The sequence below is a fragment of the Amia ocellicauda genome, unplaced genomic scaffold (assembly GCF_036373705.1).
Source record: "Amia ocellicauda isolate fAmiCal2 unplaced genomic scaffold, fAmiCal2.hap1 HAP1_SCAFFOLD_61, whole genome shotgun sequence".
Classification (NCBI taxonomy): domain Eukaryota; kingdom Metazoa; phylum Chordata; class Actinopteri; order Amiiformes; family Amiidae; genus Amia; species Amia ocellicauda.
This window is the reverse complement of record NW_027102991.1, coordinates 18,891-45,788: the sequence shown is the minus strand read 5'-3', so window position 1 is coordinate 45,788 and position 26,898 is coordinate 18,891. Positions and strand designations below refer to the sequence as shown.

Sequence of the window (26,898 nt, the reverse complement as noted above, 5' to 3'; positions counted from 1 at the left end):
CATAGTTTTATGGAAACTGACAAACAGTATTCCATGTTTCGATCATGAAAGTTTCAGGATAATGAGATCCATTGACATCAATAAACGAGGAGCATGAACCAGTTGGACTACATTATCTATGGATGTAATATTTCATCATCATTCATCATCATGTAGCACTTTTCCACACCATGTTTGCAGTGTGGAAGGAAAGTTAGAAATTTTTTGTCTAATACCTGTTTTTCTCTCTTGTATACTTAAGAAAGATAAGGTCAAGCTAGAAGGTCAGGCCAGAAGGTAGTTTGATTTCTGTTTGTTATTTACGATGAGAATCTTGGAGACAATGTCAAACAGTATGATTGAAGTGCCTGCTCCCTAATCCATGTGTTGATCTATGAACTCTGTCCTATAATGATATAAATTCTGCTTAGCTAACTTTTAAGATAACATAGTAATGACTTTCTGATTATAACCAGCTCTTTGATTTTTGTGTATAAAAGCTCTGACTGTTAAAATGAAGGCAGAGCGACTTTGGGATCTACTTGAGTCACTGTTCCTCTCCACGCTGCGTATATTAAAGGCATTGCAACTAACGCTCCAACCTGGTTGAAGATGATTGTTCTTCCACATCAGATTTGACATTACTGTATGTATGCAGGCCCTTGTAATTGCTTTTCCAATACTGCCAACTGGTTATTGATGATTGATTTCACATTGTGGTACGAGAATCGAGTGAAATGAGTGCTATCCACCCCAGCAACACAGTGATAACATGGAGCCGGCAAGTCATCCAGGTCACAATAGAGGTCAAGCAGTGGGAGGAGGAAGACGTGGTGGTCAAAGGAATGGAAGGGGACATGCACCCCTTCTGAGAGGTGGTCGTGGGCCTCGTCATAGAGGAGGGCTTAGGCCTCACCAGAGAGGCAGCCATGGGCCTCATTTGAGAGGTGTTGGGGGAACGTGGTAGAGGACAAGGCCACGGACCAGACAGCGGCAGCAACAGCAAATAGTGTCCAGTGAAATCCGAGAAATAGTTGTAGAGCATGTTGTAAATCATGGCATGACCATGACTGAGGCAGCTACAATGATTCAATCAAACCTCAGAATCAACTCAGGATCAACTGTGGCCTCAATCATCAGAAATTTCCGTACTGAGAAGCGGCAAGTCTTCAGCATGCACTAAACATTAGGCTACTCTCAATTGTCAAATGACTGTATACTGCATACCAATGTGTAGCACAGAGTATAGTGTGCCTTTTGAAAGAAATGCAGACAGAGTGAAGCAGCTGATGACTGAGTATGTTCAGGTATGTTCAGTTTCAAGGTGCCTCTTGTGAAAAATGGTTGTGAGAACCTGAACCTGAACACAGGGCTGATGGAAATTCAGAAGTACAGTAATCAATCCTTTGTTTTACACTAAGCCAGGTGAGGAACACTGCAGTTGACATTTTACTGTAGTTTTGTTCTTTTTTGTAGCTAATTATTGTTGCATGGCTTCAAAGAAACCTATGGTGTGATTTGATTGTATTGCATCAATACATTTCAGATTTTGTTCAATGATTCCACTGTGTCTGTAGTATTCTCTCTACTAGTCCTTTTACAGTGATGTATTTATGTGTAGTACCATAATGAAACATGTATCACATATTTTGTACTACAATATTTAATGATTGTACGAACAACTACACAGTGAAACTATCGGTATCTTCTGTGTGGGTGATCTAAATAAATGTTACTATGGTATTTCATGATAAATGAATTATTTGAACCAACAAGTCTGCAAGTGCAAGGTTTCTTTAAAGATATGAATGCACAATGCAATGTTTTGAACATTGGACAGCCTGTGTTACAAGTGATGACCGTTTTGAGTTTTGTGTCTAGAGTTTTGAAAAATGACATCAAGGTTCTGAAATTAGTGACAAAGTGATTGTAAAAAACTGTATATTCATCCTATTTAATGTGCTCTTTTAAAATGTACTTTTCTTTTTTATGTTGCCATTTCTGTTCTACCAATGTTTCAGTTGTTAGCCAAAGATTGACAGAGTACATCTCATACACACAGGCCAGACAGCAAGGATTTCTTTTTGAAATTCAATTACAAATGCTGCATGAACTCATCAATACGATTAGAGCTCCTGAAAGCAATATAACTAACTCACTCTACAGCATCTTATTAGCAGTGAAAAGAAACCAAGAAAGTTGGGACAGTCGACTGTTTACCACTATGTAACATCACCTTTTCTTTTAATAACACTTATTAAGCACTTGGGCACTGAAGACACCACTTGGTTAAGTTTAGCAAGTGGGATTTCCACCCATTCATCCATTATGCATTTCCTCAGCTGCGCAACTGCACAGGGCCTTCGTTGTCTTAATTTGCACTTCATAGTGCGCCACACATTCTCAATTCGGAGACAGGTCAGGACTGCAGGCAGGCCATGCTAGCACCCGCACTCTCTGCCTATGCAACCATGCGCTTGAAATCTGGGCAGAATGTGGTTTGGCGTCATCCTGCTGAAAAATGCAGGGATGTCCCTGGAAAAGACGATGTCTGGATGGCAGCATATGTTGCTCCAAAATGTGTACATCTCTTTCTGCAAAAATGGTGCCCTCACAGATGTGCGAGTTACATGACAGACAGACACTCATACACACTGTCACACCCACACAAACACATACACTTTCACACAGACACACACACACATACATACATACATACATACATATATAAGGAAAAGAAACAATACATTTAAAAATCACAAAAAGATGTAATAAAGTACAGAAAATCTAAATGTAATAAAATGTGATCTTTAATACACACAAATATGTATGGCTGGTCGGATGCGTCTTGGACTCGGGTTCCTCTTCATTACGTATAATGCTTTTGCCTTTTGCTATAGCTTTCCGTGGAGGGGATCGTGGGTGAGTTTGTACCATTCTTGGGAGGCTCTGCCTTGTTGGGGCGGAGCTGTGATCCAGGTGAACAGCAGATCGGACATAGGTGGGCATGTGGGCGGAGGAGGAAGGCCGGTCAAGCAAATAAGCTTGCTAAGGTACGCAGCAGCAGCAAGCAGCCCCACCATCCAGTCAGCCAGCCAGTCTGGCTGGCAGTGACTGAGTGGTTGACAGACGGCAAGCAACGGAATGTACGTGCTCTGTGATGTCATAGGAGTCACCTGAGAGAGATGTTTGTGATGTCATCGCTGAGCTGGCTGGCTCTGTGTGTCTTGCTGGCTGTGTGTGTGTGTGTGAGAGAGAGAGAGACTTTTTGACTTTTATCAGACTTCATTGCCTGTTTGCAACACGCAATAATTCATACAAATGAAAATAAATAAATAAATAAAAAATAGTGTTCCCCTTTGTTTGTCTCCCCCCAACAAGCATTAACTCCGCCACTGATCTGTACACTTTTAAAGAAAGCAACCCAATACACACAACAAAACAACCATCAAATACTAAACCCTATAAATGAATTACATAATAAAAACCAACTCCCCGTCATACAATTCACAAAGGGCATCATTAATACACCAGACCTGTTCAAAACTCTCCAAATCATTCATCAGCCTGTAATAGTTAAACTCTAGTCTGACTCTGCACTTGACCAGCATGGCAAACACTCTCACTGCATCCTCACTGCCCTCCCCACACACTCTGTTCTTCCTAGTCTTATAGACGGCCATTTTAGCCTGGCCCAGCAAGAAGTTTACCAGCTGGTCCACATGTTTGGTCCTTCTGGTGTATCGCGCCCCTAAAATAAAAACCTTTGTGTTAAAAATCAGGTTAAGATCAGTAAAAAGACGAGTTAAAAGACTAAAAATGGGTGACAACCGAGAGCAAGTGCTGAAACAGTGAAACACGGTCTCTCTCTGAGCACAGAATGGGCAGGCGTCGGACACAGCAGGGTTAAGAACAGTAATAAAAGAATTGACAGCAATAATGGTGTGTAACACCCTCCACTGCAGATTGCCAGCTCTCTTATTGAGGGGGGCTTGTACAGGCTTCTCCAGGCGGGCGCAGTGTCTTCCCCCAGCCCCAGCCTGTAAAGTAATTTTAGGAATCACAAAGAAACAGTTGAAAGTGCTAAATAAGTATTTTGATGCACCATATTAATTTAGGAAATTTACATGTTGTTTTTCATCAGCTTCTGTATCTGATGGCTCCACATCACTGGCTGGATTGACAGCAACGACACTCTAAAAAAAGAAGTGTTAAGTTTGAGCATTCAGGACTTGTTTTGAAGATCCTGAATATCACTGGTCCACAATTTATCTGTGAAACTATGGGTTAATCTCCATATACAAAATACTTTTCACACACACTTTAAATTTACAACTAAATTTACATGTTGATGTCTTTCGTCAGCTTCTGTATTTGATGGCTCAATATAACTGGTTGCATTAACAGCAACGGCACACTACAAGAAAATAACATTATATTTAAACATTCAGGACTGGTTTAGCATCACCTCGAATATCCCTAGCCCTTGAGGTCGATTGTTATTGTGGTCTTCAAGACCAGTGCTTCTCAACCTTAGTCCTGGAGGAGGCCCACTGTCTGCTGATTTTCATTACAACAACATTGTAGGTTATATCAGTGACTGTGGTCCTAAAGTACCCCTATGCCTGCTGTTTTTTTTCCAGTTGAGCTCTTAATTACCTAATTGGCTTAACTGAAGCCATTTAACCCTTTTCCCAGGTCTTTGGTTGTTGATGAGTTACAAAGAGCTGGATTGTGGCCCGCCATGACTGGAAGTGAAGAACACTCACTCTAGGCCTTTAACTTAATGTTCATATGTAGGGGCCTATCCATCTGATTTGTTTTTGCACATTTATTAACAGAAAAATTGATGGTACGTGAAATCATCTGAGCTGAAAAATATAATGTTCCACCAATAATAAAATAAATGTATTAATTAAAATTATAGAGATAATAGAATGTTCACAGATTATTAGTTCAGAAAACAAAATATTTTTTTATATCTTAAATAGAATTAACACTCAAATCAGTTGTAGGGTAAACAAGGTCTATTTTTTGGATTGATTTTATAATTATACATGTATGGCTGCATGAAGCTTACCTGAGAATCTGATATTTTAGTAACTTTGTTGCTTCTTGTTGGGTAGTCCACGTTTGCCGCCGTTCTTTTTCTGTAAATGTAAATCAAAAGGCAATAATTACATACTGTAATTAAAATACAAAAAGTATAAACATTGTATTATTATTTTTGTATCCTGTTTCTCCATCTCGATGCTGTTCTTTTTGGAATTGCATATCTAGGTTTACTTAAATACTGTTTATAAGATTGTAAACTCATCATCCAAATTTCTTCATTTGCCAAACTTTATGTAGTGCGCTTGCAGTTTCAGAAGAAGAAAAAAAACTGTAACAGATGGGATATGTAGTACTTTATACTCGAGTGGTACTCTTATAAATTTCAATTAAAGAAGTGAATTTATAGTATCACCTTATCACGAATCCTGGAATCTTGTAGAACTCAATTTCTGTAATAATTGGACGCAGACACCAATTCCAAAGATATAAATTGTCAAATTTATTCAAAACAAAGACTAAATGTAGCACTACACTAATTATACAAAAGGGAAAAACTAATTAAAATTCAACTCTAGATCAACAAATCAAAGACAAATCACTTCCGTGACCAAATCAAAGACCATGGGATCGCATATGATAACACAAATCGTTAAACAAAAGAGGTTATAAACACATTGACTACAATACCAGTTAGTAAGATGAAGGTGAGTCTCTTGTTAGTATTATTAGTCAGACATTAAATAACTACGCAGGTTAGTATTTATGTCAGGTAACTTCTCGTTATATACACTCACCTAAAGGATTATTAGGAACACCATACTAATACTGTGTTTGACCCCCTTTCGCCTTCAGAACTGCCTTAATTCTACGTGGCATTGATTCAACAAGGTGCTGAAAGCATTCTTTAGAAATGTTGGCCCATATTGATAGGATAGCATCTTGCAGTTGATGGAGATTTGTGGGATGCACATCCAGGGCACGAAGCTCCCGTTCCACCACATCCCAAAGATGCTCTATTGGGTTGAGATCTGGTGACTGTGGGGGCCAGTTTAGTACAGTGAACTCATTGTCATGTTCAAGAAACCAATTTGAAATGATTCGGCCTTTGTGACATGGTGCATTATCCTGCTGGAAGTAGCCATCAGAGGATGGGTACATGGTGGTCATAAAGGGATGGACATGGTCAGAAACAATGCTCAGGTAGGCCGTGGCATTTAAACGATGCCCAATTGGCACTAAGGGGCCTAAAGTGTGCCAAGAAAACATCCCCCACACCATTACACCACCACCACCAGCCTGCACAGTGGTAACAAGGCATGATGGATCCATGTTCTCATTCTGTTTACGCCAAATTCTGACTCTACCATCTGAATGTCTCAACAGAAATCGAGACTCATCAGACCAGGCAACATTTTTCCAGTCTTCAACTGTCCAATTTTGGTGAGCTTGTGCAAATTGTAGCCTCTTTTTCCTATTTGTAGTGGAGATGAGTGGTACCCGGTGGGGTCTTCTGCTGTTGTAGCCCATCCGGCTTAAGGTTGTACGTGTTGTGGCTTCACAAATGTTTTGCTGCATACCTCGGTTGTAACGAGTGGTTATTTCAGTCAAAGTTGCTCTTCTATCAGCTTGAATCAGTCGGCCCATTGTCCTCTGACCTCTAGCATCAACAAGGCATTTTCGCCCACAGGACTGCCGCATACTGGATGTTTTTCCCTTTTCACACCATTCTTTGTAAACCCTAGAAATGGTTGTGCGTGAAAATCCCAGTAACTGAGCAGATTGTGAAATACTCAGACCGGCCCGTCTGGCACCAACAACCATGCCACGCTCAAAATTGCTTAAATCACCTTTCTTTCCCATTTAGACATTCAGTTTGGAGTTCAGGAGATTGTCTTGACCAGGACCACACCCCTAAATGCATTGAAGCAACAGCCATGTGATTGGTTGGTTAGATAATTGCATTAATGAGAAATTGAACAGGTGTTCCTAATAATCCTTTAGGTGAGTGTATATATCAGTCTCATTAACGTTTAGGTGGAGAGAAAGATCCTATCATTACTTGTTACCACAATTTCCCTTAACTGATTATTATTCAATGATTAAGGATAGGCAGGGCCACCTATAATCTGGTGTCTATTAACTTGTGTCAATTTCAGACTAAACAGTTAAACAGGAATGAGAAGATATTTCTCGGCGTTGACAGATTTTATTTCTAAAATTATCAACAAAACAGTTTAATGCAACACACATTTATATTTAAGAAAACTAAATGATATTACACATTCTAGAGTTATGAATCACAGATTAACATTTCTAATTGATTTCTCAAATGTCATGAATCATGAACTCCAAACTGTTAAACTTATCTGAACTTCGTCGCAGAGAGGCCTCTCTGGCTTCGGGCTCAGATAACAGCACACGGCACGAGGTCCGTGTGGTTTGGAACAAAGGCAGTCCGGTTCGGCTTTGTCCAAGAACTTCCACTCAGTCGATGCACCTGGAAGTTGGGGTTTCGCGAAAGTAGAGTCGTTTCCAAACAGATTTTCCACTGGTTTGAAGGCTCCAAGGTTGTGCACAAAATCTTCTTTGTAAGCAGGGTTCCACCGTAGTTACTTGAAGACAAAGTCTTTGAGGAAAGCAAGGCCCTGTTTGTTCCAAGGGTCAAGTTTCTTAAAACTCAAATAGCTATTTAAATGACTGACACTTTCGTATTCAGTCGACTTAGTCATTTGTCCAGCTGTAAAACTCCACTGATCAGGTGGGCACAGGCGGGCAGCGCAGTCTGTAAAGTTCTTTATTTAATAAAGTCCTTTAAAAGAATTCTTTGTACGGCTCAATCTCCTTCTCCCAGTTTAACTCTTCTGTTGCCGGCAAAGACTTGGTTGGTTTCTGGTTCCGGTTCGGGCAACAGAGCTACAGGTTGAGCTGTGGCAGCGAGTTACTGGTTCAGGTGAGAGAGAGAGAGAAAGAAAGGCCGTGTTTGTCCTTTATAGTCTGTCAGATCAATAGGTGATTGGTTCCTGAGTTCTTGAGATTGGATTTCGGTTTCAGCCCCCAGTGTCCTATTGGAGGGGGGCTTGATTTATGACTGATGTCAATCCATGCCATCTTTTGGAAATGCCGGTTGGCCTGGGTTCGTAGCTCTATGTCGGGATTTCGGCTCTCATCCACTTCAAAGAGTTTTTATCACCTACAGGCCCCTTTCTCCAGACATCTCATAGCAGAATAACAAACTATTTGGCCTCTTCTCGGTGCCATCCTCCCCAAAACTGTCACTTTGATGCAAACCAGTTCCAAGCTGATGAGCTAAGGAAATCTGATAACTTTGGGGGGGAGAGGTCTTCTTTAGATCCGTGCTTCAGCTCAGAGCCCAAATACTCTTATCCAAATACACCCAACATAACGCTACATACCCCCTTTCTTGAATGGGACTGAGGTCGACTAGGACGTTATCCCCTTCAAGACAAAATAAGACGTTAAGCATTTATCTCAAAGTTATGTAACAGAATTCAACAGTGGACTTCACCATTCATGACCCCGAGAAATCAAAGAAAACAAACTAATAGTTCATTATTTAAGCAGAATGTATTCCAATCAAATTGACAATCCTATACTAGCACATATACAGGTTACATATTATAACACAAGTACATTAAAACAAAAAAACAATTGGTATTACTCAGTATTGAGTATGGTTACTGACGGTAACCAATAGGTGGAAGTTGATTAACAGAGGGAGGTGACTGGGAATTCAGGTGTTATTCAGGCACCTGACCTTCACTATGTCTATAATAGTTGGTAGGGACCTGGGTTCGAATGGTTGGCTTACATGGTAAGCCGGTGCCCCCTTTAGGGACATGCACAAAAAATGGTCTCATTGGGAAGTTGTACCTTGGTGGCTGTATCATATCTGTCATTCAATTCCACCGGCTTTGGTGATTCAACTTGAGCCCACAACCTGTTCAATAGATCCTGACCAATGATCAACTTCTCTGTTTCAAATTTGGAAATATAAACTGGATGAACCAACTTAATCTTCCCAAAGGTGAACTCTAACAATGCCATTTGAGTGAGCTGTGCCTTAGTCTCTGTGTAACTTGTAATGTTCACACTACAAGCTTCCACTTTCAGTCGTTGGTCTGAGGTTTCCATAATTTGTTTCAGGTTGCCCATTGTGGTGGCAGACATTAAACAAATTTCAGCCCCAGTGTCCAACAAGGCTCCTCACTCCCACACATTCTCAATGGTCACTTCTATGTAAACTTGCTTGGCTCTGCCTCTCTGTGTCAGATCACCCAGTAACATCACCAAAGGTTCAGCTTGCCTGCAGGCAACTTCCCCCACTGGGAGGTCCCAGTGGGCTGATGTGTCAGAGAAACCCCCCTGCTGTTCCTCACATCCAATCAAAAACACAGAGGCGGGGACAGGGGGTGGTTCCAGAGCTAGTCATTCCTTAGGTGGCGAGTCCGGCCCTTTACCCTGGCTACTAACTTCCAGTTTGGGAAGAGGGGGCAAAGGGAGCAGAGCTAAGCGTAGCAGTAGCTCAGAAACTGCAACATTGCTCAGAGACTGAGTTAACCCACCTAGGCTAGGAGCAGATTTCTTTTTTTTATTGTAAGCCTGGGTGTCTTGGATTCCATCCTTGGGAGGTTCTTTCCTTCTTTGAATCTCTGTCCCCTCTAACTCCAGTGGAGAAATAGGGCTCTCAGAGCGCCTTGCCAGTACTTGGGTGCTTGAATCTTTACGATCAGAAGTGCTATTGTACTTGCTTTCCCAAGCTTTCTGTGCCATTTTTTCGAATTTCAGCTATGTTCATATACGTTGCGTCTGCATGTAATATGATCATTTCCTTAATCGTTGGGAACAAATTAGCAACAAACAACCCTTTAAAGCTCACCTCTTCCTCGGCCCCGGGTCGATCTTGACCCGCAAAATAGGTTTTCCTAAGCTTTTCATAGTAATCACGGGGGGACTCATGCTTACCTGTTTGATCTGGTGTGCGGCAGTCACTGCTGCCACTGGATCAATGAACCTGGAATAGTCCCTAACTAATGCTCTGCACAAGCGTTGAAACCTATCGCAGACCATGGACCCTTGCCTCTCCATCCAAGAATGGACTTGGCGAGAGGTAGTTTTGCGGATTAGGAGAACCTTTTCCTTCTCCGTAGCCTCAGGATAGAAACTCAAAGCATACTTAATGTCCTTAATATACGCTTCCACATTTCCTTCCTTGTCTGCTGGGTTAAAGGTTTCACAATCTTTAGCCAGTTCTCTCAACTGGCGCATGTTAACCTTTCGGTCTGGACTCTCGGGAGAGGAAGTTCGTCTGTGCGACGAGCTTCTTACCCTGGGTGGAGAAAGACTACAGGGAGGGGTACGATCAGGACGAGGCAACCCGGGGCCTAAATGTGGAGACGGTGTGCGACTCCATGCATTGGCCGGTTCCGGCTGTTCCTTTATGCTGTCAGGTGTCAGCTTTGCAGCTCACCAATAGGCAGCTTTCAGGGCCCCTATTTGTTGCTTGAGACGCTCATTTTCAACTTCAGTTGATTTGAGTTCTCCCCTAAGCACCTGATTTACTCTCCTCATTTCTTCACTGTCCCTTTTTAAATGTATGACCTCGCCTTCGAGTATCTCCATTTTTACAGTGCCCAAATCTTTCTCCCTGACTGTTTTGCAAAGACGCATTTCCAAAACATCCCGGTCCTTCAAAACTATCCTTTCATTTTCAACCGCTTTACATCTGTCATTTTGCAGACCTTTTACTTGGATCAGAGTTGTTTCCAATTCAACTTGACATTGTCTTAAATCATTTCCTAATTGCTCTCTCTGTTCAATTAAGTCATCTTTTTCAGCATTCAACACAATGACTTGTTTTCCACAAGTATCTAGCTTTCCTTCAAATTCTAAAACCATTCCATGCCGTTTGGCTCTTTCTTCTTTCGCTTTAGCATACTTTTCTCCTAGCTTTTTCAGTTTTTCAAACTTGCTTATGATCCAGTTCACTACCCTTGAGCTCGCAAGTGCTAAGCTAGCCATAACTTTCATCACCTCTATCGACTCTTTTTCGAGTTGCGTCGTAGTGTCGTTTACCAACTGAGTTCGACGCGACTCTACTTCAAAGTCCAAACTGCCTAGGCGTCCAAGGAATTCAGGAATCTCTGTTCCTGGTACCTTAACAATCAATGCTTCACATGGGGACATTTGGGTAATCATTGTTTTGGCTATTCAGTAACAACCCAACAGAACAGTACTCGATTAATCACCTAATGACTCTAATGCCAACGCTTAGGATATCAACAATTTATCACAAGTAACTAAAACAGACTTAATCTTTTGTGACTTTGGATTTATGACTGATGTCAATCCATGCCATCTTTTGGAAATGCCGGTTGGCCTGGGTTCGTAGCTCTATGTCGGGATTTCGGCTCTCATCCACTTCAAAGAGTTTTTATCACCCACAGGCCCCTTTCTCCAGACATCTCATAGAAGAATAACAAACTATTTGGCCTCTTCTCGGTGCCATCCTCCCCAAAACTGTCACTTTGATGCAAACCAGTTCCAAGCTGATGAGCTAAGGAAATCTGATAACTTTGGGGGGGAGAGGTCTTCTTTAGATCCGTGCTTCAGCTCAGAGCCCAAATACTCTTATCCAAATACACCCAACATAACGTTACACACCACATCCCAAAGATGCTCTATTGGGTTGAGATCTGGTGACTGTGGGGGCCAGTTTAGTACAGTGAACTCATTGTCATGTTCAAGAAACCAATTTGAAATGATTCGACCTTTGTGACATGGTGCATTATCCTGCTGGAAGTAGCCATCAGAGGATGGGTACATGGTGGTCATAAAGGGATGGACATGGTCAGAAACAACGGGCCGTGGCATTTAAACGATGCCCAATTGGCACTAAGGGGCCTAAAGTGTGCCAAGAAAACATCCCCCACACCATTACACCACCACCACCAGCCTGCACAGTGGTAACAAGGCATGATGGATCCATGTTCTCATTCTGTTTACGCCAAATTCTGACTCTGAAATCGAGACTCATCAGACCAGGCAACATTTTTCCAGTCTTCAACTGTCCAATTTTGGTGAGCTTGTGCAAATTGTAGCCTCTTTTTCCTATTTGTAGTGGAGATGAGTGGTACCCAGTGGGGTCTTCTGCTGTTGTAGCCCATCCGCCTCAAGGTTGTACGTGTTGTGGCATCACAAATGCTTTGCTGCATACCTCGGTTGTAGCGAGTGGTTATTTCAGTCAAAGTTGCTCTTCTATCAGCTTGAATCGAGTCGGCCCATTCTCCTCTGAGCTCTAGCATCAACAAGGCATTTTCGCCCACAGGACTGCCGCATACTGGATGTTTTTCCATTTTCACACCATTCTTTGTAAACCCTAGAAATGGTTGTGCGTGAAAATCCCAGTAACTGAGCAGATTGTGAAATACTCAGAGCGGCCCGTCTGGCACCAACAACCATGCCACGCTCAAAATTGCTTAAATCACCTTTCATTCCCATTCAGACATTCAGTTTGGAGTTCAGGAGATTGTCTTGACCAGGACCACACCCCTAAATGCATTGAAGCAACTGCCATGTGATTGGTTGGTTAGATAATTGCATTAATGAGAAATTGAACAGGTGTTCCTAATAATCCTTTAGGTGAGTGTATATGTATGTATGTATGTATGCATGTCCAATTGCTTTGACAATTCAAATGCACTGAATTGAGAGAGAGAGAGAGAGAGAGAGAGAGAGAGAGTTGTAGTCCAGACCACTGCAAAATTCCTGCTGAAGTGATCTGGATCACCACACAATGGCCCAAGGACCACTGCAAACTTGGATTTCAATGTATTTGTGTAATCTGTGTTGCAATAGCACCTACCATGTTCCTTTGTGGTGATCTGGTTAATTCTGATCTGGGAAAACCACAATCCTGCAGGTTTAATAAGTCTCTCTACACATCAGTCCCTGAGTACCTTCAACCAATGGTCATTTTGACCAATTAAGCCCAAGATTTGAGTCAATTAAGTTGTCAAGGACTACCCAGTGAAGACGTGAACTCACGACTAGGTCACACTGTGAGCTCACCAGAGCAGACATTACACTGAGCTCACTGTGAGCTCACTTAGCGCTTTTCCAGCGACATGGTGCCGGTGCTGGAGCCGGAGCCGCTGCCCTTACTCGGTGGCTAACCCACCTCTATGTTACAAATGTTCCCTAAACACTTATTTTGCAAGATCAATAAAAATCCTTTAGGAAATTTAAACTTTTACTGACACACATAGTTAATAGCAATGTATTATAACTTTACCAAAAATAATAATCTGTATATCTTTAATTGTTTAGACGTTATTAAGATATAATGCATCTTTCACATAGGGAACATTTGTAACATGTTAGGAAAAACAAACAAATGATTTGAAAATATTCATAATTACAGCATACAATTTGTCAGGCTTCATAAGAATGGTATTTATAACATACTCTGTAAAAATCAAGCAAATAGCATTTGTGGTTCACGAGAAAAAAAAAAAAAAAAAAAAAAAAATATATATATATATATAATCAAAGCTATCAGACTATAGCAGCCGGTGTATGAAGACACATATGATTATACAGCATTATTTGGCAGCTTCGCAAGACCTAATTTTAAATGTTGGTGGTAAGTTAGATAATTAGTGGGGACCCGCTATCTGCAGTTCTTCCCCTCCATAATTGCTAAAATAAAGTTTTACTGACATTTTATTGACCCTACCACTGCATAGGGCACATCTGTAACATGAACGCTACTGAATGGCACATACATTGAAAACTACGGAGAACTGAGACAAATCCACTTTACACTTCATAAATAATCTTAAAACGTTTCCAACCAAGGCAACACCCACTTGAAATACGTTCATTCTCATTTTTGGTAAACAAAAAGAGAGATTGTTACATATGTTCCCTATGATGCATCTACAGAGAGAGAGAGACAGACAGACACTAACTCTCTCTCTCTCTCTCTCTCTCTCTCTCTCTCTCTCTCTCTCTCTCTCAGCTGGGTGTGTGTGGGAGGGGTCTGCAGTGAGCGGGAGTGCTGCTGAGAGCTCTGTCCTTTGGCTGCGTTTTTTTGTTGCTTTACTTTTTTCAGTTTGTTTATTTTGTCTTCTGTTTTCAGTGCTTTTCTTATTGTGGGGGAACAGGGGAGGGGAGGGGGGAGTACCGGTAGTTCTTCCCGGGTCGGGGGGTCGGACCCCCTGAATGCGTCTTTTGAAAAACTGACCCGACGCCATGGAGTCAAGATCGCTCCGGTGCAGTTCTGCCCCCTAGAGCAGTGTGTGTTAGCGGTTGGGGAGGTAGCAGGGTGTGAAAATATCAAGTCTGCTGCCATTGTTATCTTCTTAAAAACCACTGATCTGCTCAATCAGCTAGTGGCTAATGGCACAGTGTTAGACGACACTTTCACCCCGGTGTTGCCGCTCGCTGCTCCTGCCCGGAAGGTAACGCTGTCTAACGTCCCTCCGTTCATCCGCACCGGCTCGGGCAGCTGATGTCCGGCATTAAGAGGGTCCCGCTGGGCTGCAAAGCCCCGCAACTGAAACACGTCGTGTCCTTCCGAAGGCAGCTGTATATGATCCTCAATAACATCAATGAGGATCTTAATGTCATTTTTAAATTTAAGATCGACAATACCGACTACGTCGTGTTCGCTACTTCGGAGTCCATGAAGTGTTTCAGGTGTGGGAGCGAGGGGCATGTCGTGAGGAACTGTCCCGAGCAGGACAGGGAGCGGGAGGAGGAGCGGGAGGAGGAGCGGGGCGACGCGGGGAGGAATAGAGACACCGGCCCGCAGCCACAGATGCAGCGGGCAGACAGAGATCGAGCCCCGGCGGAGGAGACAGTCGCCGGTCGGACCGATGGTACCACTGATGCCGTGACGGGGGAAGAGCTGCCCGGAGGCGATGACGCACAGCTGGGGGACGGGGTCGAGGCAGCGGGGGATAGTGACGACCGAGACGCCGGGGGGAGATGGTGTTGAGGCGGTGCACGGGGCGCTGGTTAGTGACGAGGAACAACCTCAGCAGCCAGCAGACGGGCGGACAGACACACAGGGTGTAGCCGAGGAGGAGGCAGGGCCAGGCTCGGCGGTACAAGCCGAGGCGCCGGGTGGAAAAAACGCACTAAGAAGGTGCTGGGAGGGAGCACGGACGGTGTTGGTAAATAGTGGCAGTAAAAGAAGTGGTGGCACAGTAGTGAAGCTGGGGTAGCGAGCGGCTTGGTGGGGAAAGGTCCGGCTACACGCTGGAGCATCGCGGCTCGGAGTGACAGTGAGGGCGGCTTCACGGATTCCTCTCTCGCCTCCTCGTCCTCGGTGAGTCAGAGCTGCAGTGAAGGATATCAGGAGGTTTTTAGAGAAAACGAAGGGAAAGAGGTCTGTTGTAGTGGAGCAGTTTTTCCCAGATCGTGCACGCCTGCTGGCCTCTATTAAGTTTTTACAGAAACCCTGACCTATCAATTTGTACAACACTCACTGAAAACCATGGTTGGGGTCAATTCCTGTTTTTCAATTCCAATTCCTCCTACAAATCAATTCAAAATTGCAATTACTTTTTGCATTCACAGAATATTCTTTATTGGAATTGAATTGAAAAGGGAATTAAAAATTGAATTGGAATTGACCCCAACCCTGTTGAAAACAAAACAAAAAATACAGATCTGGTTCTTCAAATCTTCACTCTGGTTTCATTCTGTGTCGTAGTTCATTTATCTTGCTGTTAATTGCACCACCAATTACACTCTTTGGGGTACTGGGCAATTTTTTCGAGGTAGCCCCTAAAAAACATGTATCACATAGATTTAATGACTTGCACATAGATATATAAAAATCTTTTAATAAACATACCACATATCTTTGAGAAGGGTTCATTAGTTACATATTGCCACAGTAAATCAACATTTTTGTGTGTGGGTGTATTTAAACGTTTTGGTGTATGCTCTTAAACTTGTCTTACACTAGTTCATAGTAAAATCTGTACTTGGCGAAGCAGCTATGCAAAGGCAGTCTTTTCTCCATTAATACCTTGCTTAAGCATTACATTGATGTGGCACAACTGGACTGAAATGTGAAGTATTTGCTCAAAAGTCAAATTTAAATGAGACATGAACGTTTATATTGTCAAGGATCCCATGGCACTATTCATTATTATTATGTATTAATATGTCTGAAGCATTAATCCAAGGTGATTTACAAGGTGTTGTTGAAAGAGTGACGTGGCTGAATTCTAAGTCAGGCTTCCCTCAATCAGGTCTAACAAATTTGTTATGACTCCACCTTTACTGCTGTGTAGTAATCTGCTGGTACAAAATGGCTGCACCCCAGAGGGTGGTGGGTGAAGTGAGTCTGTAGAGCACTTCGGGATCTTTCCAGCTGCTACATGTAAGGTATTATTATTTATTAATAAATTAACTCTAGTCTCTGAAACTAAAACAAAGGCCAAAGGAACATTTCAAATGCTAACCCTTTGTGTTCTATACAGTTAAAAAGGAGAGTTAGAAATTTTGTACAACAGCATTTACATACCATATATGGCTTCCACCTTTAAGCGATCCAGAGGTGTCTTTTTCTCCGAAGTTGGATCTCTCTTGCTGCCACCACCACGAAGATTGCTCTTTAATAATGTTGGAAAGTCAAAGACAGCAACCGTCAGGGTTCTTGCATATGACGTATTCGTGCTGCACCTCTCTGCAAGGATCCAGGACAGTTTGTCAATGTAAACTCCAGTGCCTGGGAATATTTCCACCTAAAAGACAATGGTAAATAAAAAACAAGTTTATCCCCAAACTATTCTTATATTATGTTAAGTGGAATACATTATCAGTAAGGCTGTGATTTTGTTACAGAAATGTGTTATTAAAGACCACAGTATGTCTCAATTCTAAGTTTATTAATTTACAGACATAATAAAGTCAGTGAATCTGTGACACCCATAATTCAATTACATTCTTATTATCAACTATAACTATGAATATAACTGATAATGTAGCATCATTAGATTGTTTACAACCAATATTTGTTTTCAATATATATATTTTTACCTTGTCTTTGTAATATTGTAGACCAAGAGTGTTATACCTGTTTTGGTGATTCTTTGTCAGATTCAGAACAATTTGCTGTGGGGCTGTCAGAACCACTTGATGGTGACACACTTTTGTCTTCATTGCTGATAAATGTGGCTTTTGTTACAATTTTTTTCAGATTGTCTAAAAGGTCTGGAATCTCTGGAGAAAAAAACCTTAGAATTAAATGATAATCATTTCTAGTAATATATTTAATACAAAGTGAAAACAAAACCATCAATGCCTGCAATTATACTTGAGAGACTTGCTCTATGTTATTGGCAAACTGACCTTTTTGTGGGTCATTAACATTAGCTACGAAAAAAATAAAAAAGATAAAATACAAGAATTACCAGGTCTAATGTAATGCATATAGTCATTAATGTAGGATTATGAAGTTATGTTGAAAAACTTTATTTAATAATCAGTATTATTAAACTATTAGACAGTGCACATTAAGAGTCTGTATTGTAGTTCTAGATTACTTCAGTATGATCAACTATAATACATTACTCTGGAATCTAAATTACTGAAGAATAACATTTATCAAGGTAAGGAATTATTTGCTATAAATAAAAAAACTTACCATCAACCATACGGTTTCGAAGACATTGGTTTTCATTTTTAAGTCTTGTGTTTTCCTTTTCGAGCTGCTTAACGTTTTGCTGTAGCTCAACTTCACTGGACTCTTTAAATGTCTGTAGAATATGACGGGATCTAATTCTTGAAGCTCCATCGGTTTTCTTTCTTATTTTGTGCTGTATTCAGAGAGGAAAAGAGTTTAAAATGAAAATATATATATATATGAATATGATTAAAAAAAAACAATCCTGCAATACATTTATTTAATATTTGCAGTAATTATCTCACCGGAAATGATATCTCAACTGTGGTTCATCAAGGTCACTATCATCTGAAATTTGAAGTTTTTTGTTTGGTTTAGGTACTCTCTTCATTTTAGGACAGGGCATTTTTGTTAGGTCATTAAGTTTTCTTCTTAGTTCGCCTTCTTTTCCTAAAATAAAAATAAAATAAATAAAACCCTGCATTATGTCCACAGATATTTGGGGATTATATTTATTTGTCATAAAAATACTGTGCTTTGACCATACAAATTAAGATGAACAGCCAACACTGAATCAAAACTGAAGTTAAATTATATCTGGTTTAATTTATTTTGTGATTTGGGGGATTTTATTGTAAAGCACAACACACAATAAATCGTTCTTACAAATGCCAGTCAAGTATGACGAGTTTTTAGCGCCCTCACCACCACCTACCATGTTATAAGAGTATGTTAGAAGTACAACACATTAATAACTTAAACATTCATTTCAAATATACTGTGATTGTATATATCAAATAGCATGTAAAGACTTTAATGTTTTTTTTTTAAATAAACATTGTTACCAGTCATAATGATCTGCGCTTCATGGACAGGCCATCCACCTTTTGGAGGTTTGTTCGTGTCTCTCCACTCTGCTCTGAAGTTTCGAGTCGTCTCTTCGTCATCATCAGCAATGCTGAATAAATCAAAATTGCGAAAGCAAGCAGTGGGAATCACGCTGTAAGAGTCTTTGTCGACCCCGCTTTCCCACTTCACCAACGCATGCATCACCGCCATACTACCTTCACCTTCTCGTCCGTTTTTTCTGCGCCTTTTTCCCCCGACAAGTCACGGCACAAAAAACAGTCCCGCTCTGCATTCTGGTACTTGGCGTTCTTAATAACACCAACAGGGTGTAATCGCATAGACCACTCGAGCATAAAGTACTACATATCCCATCTGTTACAGTTTTTTTTCATCTTCTGAAACTGCAATTTAGCACTTTCAACTGTTTCTTAGTGATTCCTAGAATTACTAACCGGTATTGTAGTCAATGTGTTTATAACCTTTTTTGTTTAACGATTTGTGTGTTATCCTATGGGATCCCATGGTCTTTGATTTGGTCACGGAAGTGATTTGTCTTTGATTTGTTGATCTAGAGTTGAATTTTAATTAGTTTTTCCCTTTTGTATAATTAGTGTAGTGCTACATTTAGTCTTTGTTTTTAAATAAATTTGACAATTTATATCTTTGGAATTGGTGTCTGCGTCCAATTATTACAGAAATTGAGTTATACAAGACTCCAGGATTCGTGATAAGGTGATACTATGAATTCACTTCTTTAATTGAAATGTATAAGTGTACCTTACGCTACATATATGTATGTATGTATGTATGTATGTCCAATTGCTTTGACAATACAAATGAATTGAATTGAGAGGGAGAGAGAGAGAGAGAGAGAGAGAGAGAGAGAGAGACAGACAGACAGACTGACAAACAGAAAAACAGACAGACACAGACACACACACACACAGAGCCAGCCAGCCAGCCAGCTCAGCGATGACATCACGAGCCTCTCTCAGCTGACTGCTATGACATCACAGAGCACGTACATTCCGTTGCTTGCCGTCTGTCAACCACTCAGTCACTGCCAGCCAGACTGGCTGGCTGGCTGGATGGGGGGGCTGCTTGCTGCTGCTGCGTACCTTAGCAAGCTTATTTGCTTGACCGGCCTTCCTACTCCTCTGCCCACATGCCCACCTATGCCCGATCTGCTGTTCACCTGGATCACAGCTCCGCCCCAACAAGGCAGAGCCCCCCAAGAATGGTACAAACTCACCCACGATCCCCTCCACGGAAAGCTTTAGCAAAAGGCAAAAGCGTTATACGTAATGAAGAGGAACCCGAGTCCAAGACGCATCCGACCAGCCATACATATTTCTGTGTATTAAAGATCACATTTTCTTACATTTAGTTTTTCTGTACTTTATTACATCTTATTGTGATTTATAAAAGTATTGTTTCTTTTCCATATGTATGTATGTATGTGTGTGTGTGTGTGTGTGTGTGTGTGTGTCTGTCTCTGTGTGAAAGTTAGTGTGTGTGTCTGTACGTGTGTGTGCCTGTCTCTGTGTGAAAGTGTGTGTGTGTGTGTGTGTGTGTGTGTGTGTGTATATGTCTCTCTGTGAAAGTGTGTGTGTGGGTGTGACAGTGTGTGTGAGTGTCTGTCTGTCTGTCTGTCATGTAATTCGCACATCTGTGAGGGCACCATTTTTGCAGAAGAGATGTACACATTTTGGAGCAACATATGCTGCCATCCAGACATCATCTTTTCCAGTGACGTCCCTGCATTTTCAAACAGATCACATTTTATTACACTTTGTTTATCTGTACTTTATTACATCTTATTGTGATTTATACTTGTAATGTTTCTTTTCCATATATATGTATGTACAGTGGGGGAAAAAAGTAATTGATCCCCTGCTGATTTTGTACGTTTGCCCACTGACAAAGAAATGATCAGTCTATAATTTTAATGGTAGGTGTATTTTAGCAGTGAGAGACAGAATAACAACAAGAAAATCCAGAAAAATGCATTTCAAAAAAGTTATAAATTGATTTGCATGTTAATGAGGGAAATAAGTATTTGACCCATTTTCAATGCCCTGGCTTAGGGAAGGAGGTTCTCACCCATGATTTGACGGTACATGGCCCCGTCCATCGTCCCTTTGATGCGGTGCAGTTGTCCTGTCCCCTTAGCAGAAAAACAGCCCCAAAGCATAATGTTTCCACCTCCATGTTTGATGGTGGGAATGGTGTTCTTGGGGTCATTCCTCCTCCTCCAAACACGGCGAGTTGAGTTGATGGCAAAGAGCTTGATTTTGGTCTCATCTGAGACCACTTTCACCCAGTTCTCCTCTGAATCATTCAGATGTTCATTGGCAAACTTCAGACGGGTCTGTACATGTGCTTTCTTGAGCAGGGGGACCTTGCGGGCGCTGCAGGATTTCAGTCCTTCACGGCATAGTGTGTTACCAATTGTTTTCTTGGTGACTATGGTCCCAGCTACCTTGAGATCATTAACAAGATCCTCCCATGTAGTTCTGGGCTGATTCCTCACCGTTCTCATGATCATTGAAACTCCACGAGGTGAGATCTTGCATGGAGCCCCAGACTGAGGGAGACTGACAGTTATTTTGTGTTTCTTCCATTTGCGAATAATCGCACCAACTGTTGTCACCTTCTCACCAAGCTGCTTGGTGATGGTCTTGTAGCCCATTCCAGCCTTGTGTAGGTCTACAATCTTGTCCCTGACATCCTTGGACAGCTCTTTGGCCATGGTGGAGAGTTTGGAATCTGATTGATTGATTGCTTCTGTGGACAAGTGTCTTTTATACAGGTAACGAGCTGAGATTAGGAGCACTCCCTTTAAGAGAGTGCTCCTAATCTCAGCTCGTTACCTGTATGAAAGACACCTGGGAGCCAGAAATCTTGCTGATTGATAGGGGATCAAATACTTATTTCCCTCATTAACATGCAAATCAATTTATAACTTTTTTGAAATGCGTTTTTCTGGATTTTCTTGTTGTTATTCTGTCTCTCACTGCTAAAATACACCTACCATTAAAATTATAGACTGATCATTTCTTTGTCAGTGGGCAAACGTACAAAATCAGCAGGGGATCAAATACTTTTTCCCTCACTGTATGTATGTATGTATGTATGTATGTAAGTGTGTGTGTGTCTGTCTCTGTGTGAAAGTGTGTGTGTGTGTCTGTCTGTGAAAGTGATTGTGTGTGAAAGTGTGTGTGTCTGTCTGTCTGTCTGTGAAAGTGTGTGTGTGTGTGTGTGTGTGTGCGTGTGTCTGTCTGTGAAAGTGTGTGTTTGTGTGTGTATGGGTGTGACAGTGTGTATGAGTGTCTGTCATGTAACTCGCACATCTGTGAGGGCACCATTTTTGCAGAAAGAGATTTACACATTTTGGAGCAACATATGCTGCCATCCAGACATCGTCTTTTCCAGGGACGTACCTGCATTTTTCAGCAGGATAACGCCAAACCACATTCTGCCCAGATTTCAAGCGCATGGTTGCATAGGCAGAGAGTGCGGGTGCTAGCATGGCCTGCCTGCAGTCCTGACCTGTCTCCGAATTGAGAATGTGTGGCGCACTATGAAGTGCAAATTAAGACAACGAAGGCCCTGTGCAGTTGCGCAGCTGAGGAAATGCATAATGGATGAATGGGGGAAAATCCCGCTTGCTAAACTTAACCAAGTGGTGTCTTCAGTGCCCAAGTGCTTAATAAGTGTTATTAAAAGAAAAGGTGATGTTACATAGTGGTAAACAGTCGACTGTCCCAACTTTCTTGGTTTCTTTTCACTGCTAATGAGATGCTGTAGAGTGAGTTAGTTATATTGCTTTCAGGAGCTCTAATCGTATTGATGAGTTCATGCAGCATTTGTAATTGAATTTCAAAAAGAAATCTTTGCTGTCTGGCCTGTGTGTATGAGATGTACTCTGTCAATCTTTGGCTAACAACTGAAACATTGGTAGAACAGAAATGGCAACATAAAAAAGAAAAGTACATTTTAAAAGAGCACATTAAATAGGATGAATATACAGTTTTTTACAATCACTTTGTCACTAATTTCAGAACCTTGATGTCATTTTTCAAAACTCTAGACACAAAACTCAAAACGGTCATCACTTGTAACACAGGCTGTCCAATGTTCAAAACATTGCATTGTGCATTCATATCTTTAAAGAAACCTAGCACTTGCAGACTTGTTGGTTCAAATAACTCATTTATCATGAAATACCATAGTAACATAGTAACACAGAAGATACCGATAGTTTCACTGTGTAGTTGTTCGTACAATCATTAAATATTGTAGTACAAAATATGTGATACATGTTTCATTATGGTACTACACATAAATACATCACTGTAAAAGGACTAGTAGAGAGAATACTACAGACACAGTGGAATCATTGAACAAAATCTGAAATGTATTGATGCAATACAATCAAATCACACCATAGGTTTCTTTGAATCCATGCAACAATAATTAGCTACAAAAAAGAACAAAACTACAGTAAAATGTCAACTGCAGTGTTCCTCACCTGGCTTAGTGTAAAAAGCAAAACAAAGGATTGATTACTGTACTTCTAAATTTCCATCAGCCCTGTGTTCAGGTTCAGGTTCTCACAACCATTTTTCACAAGAGGCATCTTGAAACTGAACATACCTGAACATACTCAGTCATCAGCTGCTTCACTCTGTCTGCATTTCTTTCAAAAGGCACACTATACTCTGTGCTACACATTGGTATGCAGTATACAGTCATTTGACAATTGAGAGTAGCCTAATGTTTAGTGCATGCTGAAGACTTGCCGCTTCTCAGTACGGACATTTCTGATGATTGAGGCCACAGTTGATCCTGAGTTGATTCTGAGGTTTGATTGAATCATTGTAGCTGCCTCAGTCATGGTCATGCCATGATTTACAACATGTTCTACAACTATTTCTCGGATTTCACTGGACACTATTTGCTGTTGCTGCCGCTGTCTGGTCCGTGGCCTTGTCCTCTACCACGTTCCCCCAACACCTCTCAAATGAGGCCCATGGCTGCCTCTCTGGTGAGGCCTAAGCCCTCCTCTATGACGAGGCCCACGACCACCTCTCAGAAGGGGTGCATGTCCCCTTCCATTCTTTTGACCACCACGTCTTCCTCCTCCCACTGCTTGACCTCTATTGTGACCTGGATGACCTGCCGGCTCCATGTTATCACTGTGTTGCTGGGGTGGATAGCACTCATTTCACTCGATACTCGTACCACAATGTGAAATCAATCATCAATAACCAGTTGGCAGTATTGGAAAAGCAATTACAAGGGCCTGCATACATACAGTAATGTCAAATCTGATGTGGAAGAACAATCATCTTCAACCAGGTTGGAGCGTTAGTTGCAATGCCTTTAATACACGCAGCGTGGAGAGGAACAGTGACTCAAGAAGATCCCAAAGTCGCTCTGCCTTCATTTTAACAGTCAGAGCTTTTATACACAAAAATCAAAGAGCTGGTTATAATCAGAAAGTCATTACTATGTTATCTTAAAAGTTAGCTAAGCAGAATTTATATCATTATAGGACAGAGTTCATAGATCAACACATGGATTAGGGAGCAGGCACTTCAATCATACTGTTTGACATTGTCTCCAAGATTCTCATCGTAAATAACAAGCAGAAATCAAACTACCTTCTGGCCTGACCTTCTAGCTTGACCTTATCTTTCTTAAGTATACAAGAGAGAAAAACAGGTATTAGAGAAAGAATTTCTAACTTTCCTTCCACACTGAAAACATGGTGTGGAAAAGTGCTACATGATGATGAATGATGATGAAATATTACATCCATAGATAATGTAGTCCAACTGGTTCATGCTCCTCGGTTATTGGTGTCAATGGATCTCATTATCCTGAAACTTTCATGATCGAAACATGGAATACTGTTCGTCAGTTTCCATAAAACTATGAATTAAGAGTAATGCAACAGTCACTTATCATTTTGAGCAGCTGTATCAATTGATAGTTAGATCTTTGTAATGAAATGAATAGACAGTGATCTCAGATGTAATGTGTGAATTGCATTTTGAAATGGTAATACTTTGACGTTAAGTTGTATCATTTTAGTTCAATGAACAAATGATCTGAGGTTGATGTGTATTGTATCCAAGCAATTGAAAAATGTGCATTTTGATCATCGGGTGTGAGTTTAGTGTCTAGAGTTTTGAAAAATGACATCAAGGTTCTGAAATGAGTGCCAAAGTGATTGTAAAAAAGTGTAATATCAGGGGACAGTGGCTATTAGTGATCTGGCCTTCCGTGGCCTCTGTATTAATGTAACAGGTCACATTGTATGTGTACACTGATACTTGATAGTATAATATAGTACAAGTAAAAAACATACATAGGTATCATAGAAGTATTTTGCAGAAATGATTAAGGATACTTATCAAAATGGAGAGGAAATGCTAAATCCAGTCTCCCCAGGCTGAGCTTCTATTGCTACACCTGCTAAGTGGCTGCTGGCCCCACTATATGGATAGAGCCACACCAAGTACAAGAGTCTCCCCATTGCTATTTATATCTCCCTATCCAGTCTTCTATACGTGTCAGGTATACAAGTGTGTGTGTGTGTGTGTGTGTGTGTGTCTGTCTGTCTGTCTGTCTGTGAAAGTGTGTGTGTGTGTGTGTGTGTGTGAAAGTGTGTGTGAGTGTCTGTCTGTCTGTCTGTCATGTAACTTGCACATCTGTTAGGGCACCATTAATGCAGAGATGTACACATATTGTTTATTTTCCATATATATGTATGTATGTATGTATGCATGTCCAATTGCTTTGACAATACAAATGCACTGAATTGAGACAGAGAGAGAGAGAGAGAGAGAGAGAGAGGTGCTAAGGCACATTTGTAACATAAATTAGGGAACATTTGAAACATGCTTAGGGAACATTCATAAGAACATAAGAACATAAGAACATAAGAAAGTTTACAAACGAGAGGAGGCCATTCGACCCATCATGCTCGTTTGGTGTCCATTAATATCTAAGTGATCCATGGATCCTATCCAGTCTATTTTTAAATGTTCCCAAACTTTCAGCTTCTACCACTTTCCATCTTGAATGCCTTGAAGCCCAATTTCCATTTGTTGTCCCCTGGTGCGTGTGTCCCTGCTGATCTGGAAAAGCTCCTCTGGTTTGAGGAACCTTTCATGATTTTGAAGACTTGGATCAAGTACCCACGTAATCTCCTCTGTTCCAGGGTGAAAAGGTTCAGTTCCCTCAGTCTCTCCGAGTAGGACTTTCCCTTCAGACCTGGAATAAGTCTGGTTGCTCTCCTCTGAACTGTCTCTAAAGCAGCAATATCCTTCTTGAAGTGTGGTGCCCAGAACTGTACACAGTATTCCAGATGAGGTCTAGCGCATTGTACTGTCTTAACATTACTTAAATTCTACACTTTTGACGATATACCCTAGCATTCTGTATGCCTTTTGTATTGCTTCCCCACATTGTTTGGATGGAGAAAGTGAATCCACATAGATTCCTAGGTCTTTCTCATGCATTACTTCATCTAGATCTGTACCTCCCATAGTGTAATTATAGTGGACATTTTTGTTTCCTGCATGTATTACCTTGCACTTGTCCACATTGAATTTCATTTGCCAGGTGTCAGCCCACAACTGAATTTATCTAAGTTCCTCTGAATAGCATGTGCTGCCAAGATTGTATCTGCTAAGCCACCTATTTTAGTATCATCTGCAAATTTGACAAGGTTGCTAAGTATCCCAGAGTCCAGATCATTAATATAGATTAGAAAAAGCAAAGGCCCTAGTACTGATCCCTGTGGAACTCCACTAACAACCTCACTCCAGTTAGAAGTGACTCCTCTAATCTGTTTCCTATACATCAACCAGTTCATAATCCATCTACTTACATGACCCTGAATGCCTACAGCTTCCAATTTGAGGATCAGTCTTTGGTGTGGAACCTTATCAAAAGCTTTTTGGAAATCTAAGTATATCATATCATATGCTTTCACGTGATCTACAGCTGCAGTTGCATGTTCAAAAAAATGTATTAAGTTAGTAAGACATGATCTGCCTCGTCTAAACCCATGTTGACTATCTCCAAGAATATGGTTTTCATTGAGATGCTCCTCTATTTTCTGTCTAATCATTTTTTCCAACATTTTACAGGTGATGCAGGTGAGACTGATTGGTCTGTAATTTCCTGGCTCAGTTTTGTCCCCTTTCTTGTGGATTGGTATGAAATTTGCTGTCTTCCAGTCAGTGGGAACATCCCCTGTTCTAAGTGTCATTTGAAATAATCGAGTTAACGGCCTATACATAATTTCCCTCATTTCTTTAAGTACTGTTGGA

The 26,898-nt window shown here is 41.1% G+C and overlaps 2 non-coding genes across 2 annotated transcripts; one reads left to right on the top strand and one right to left on the bottom strand.

Annotated features, from left to right (window-relative positions):
• Window positions 1-2,829: 2,829 nt before the first annotated feature.
• Window positions 2,830-2,944, top strand: LOC136739597 (U5 spliceosomal RNA). Its single transcript, XR_010812921.1, has one exon. It is a non-coding gene; the product is annotated as a U5 spliceosomal RNA (small nuclear RNA).
• A 16,812-nt stretch (window positions 2,945-19,756) lies between these two features.
• LOC136739589 (U5 spliceosomal RNA) lies at window positions 19,757-19,871 on the bottom strand. Its single transcript, XR_010812913.1, has one exon. It is a non-coding gene; the product is annotated as a U5 spliceosomal RNA (small nuclear RNA).
• Window positions 19,872-26,898: the final 7,027 nt, after the last annotated feature.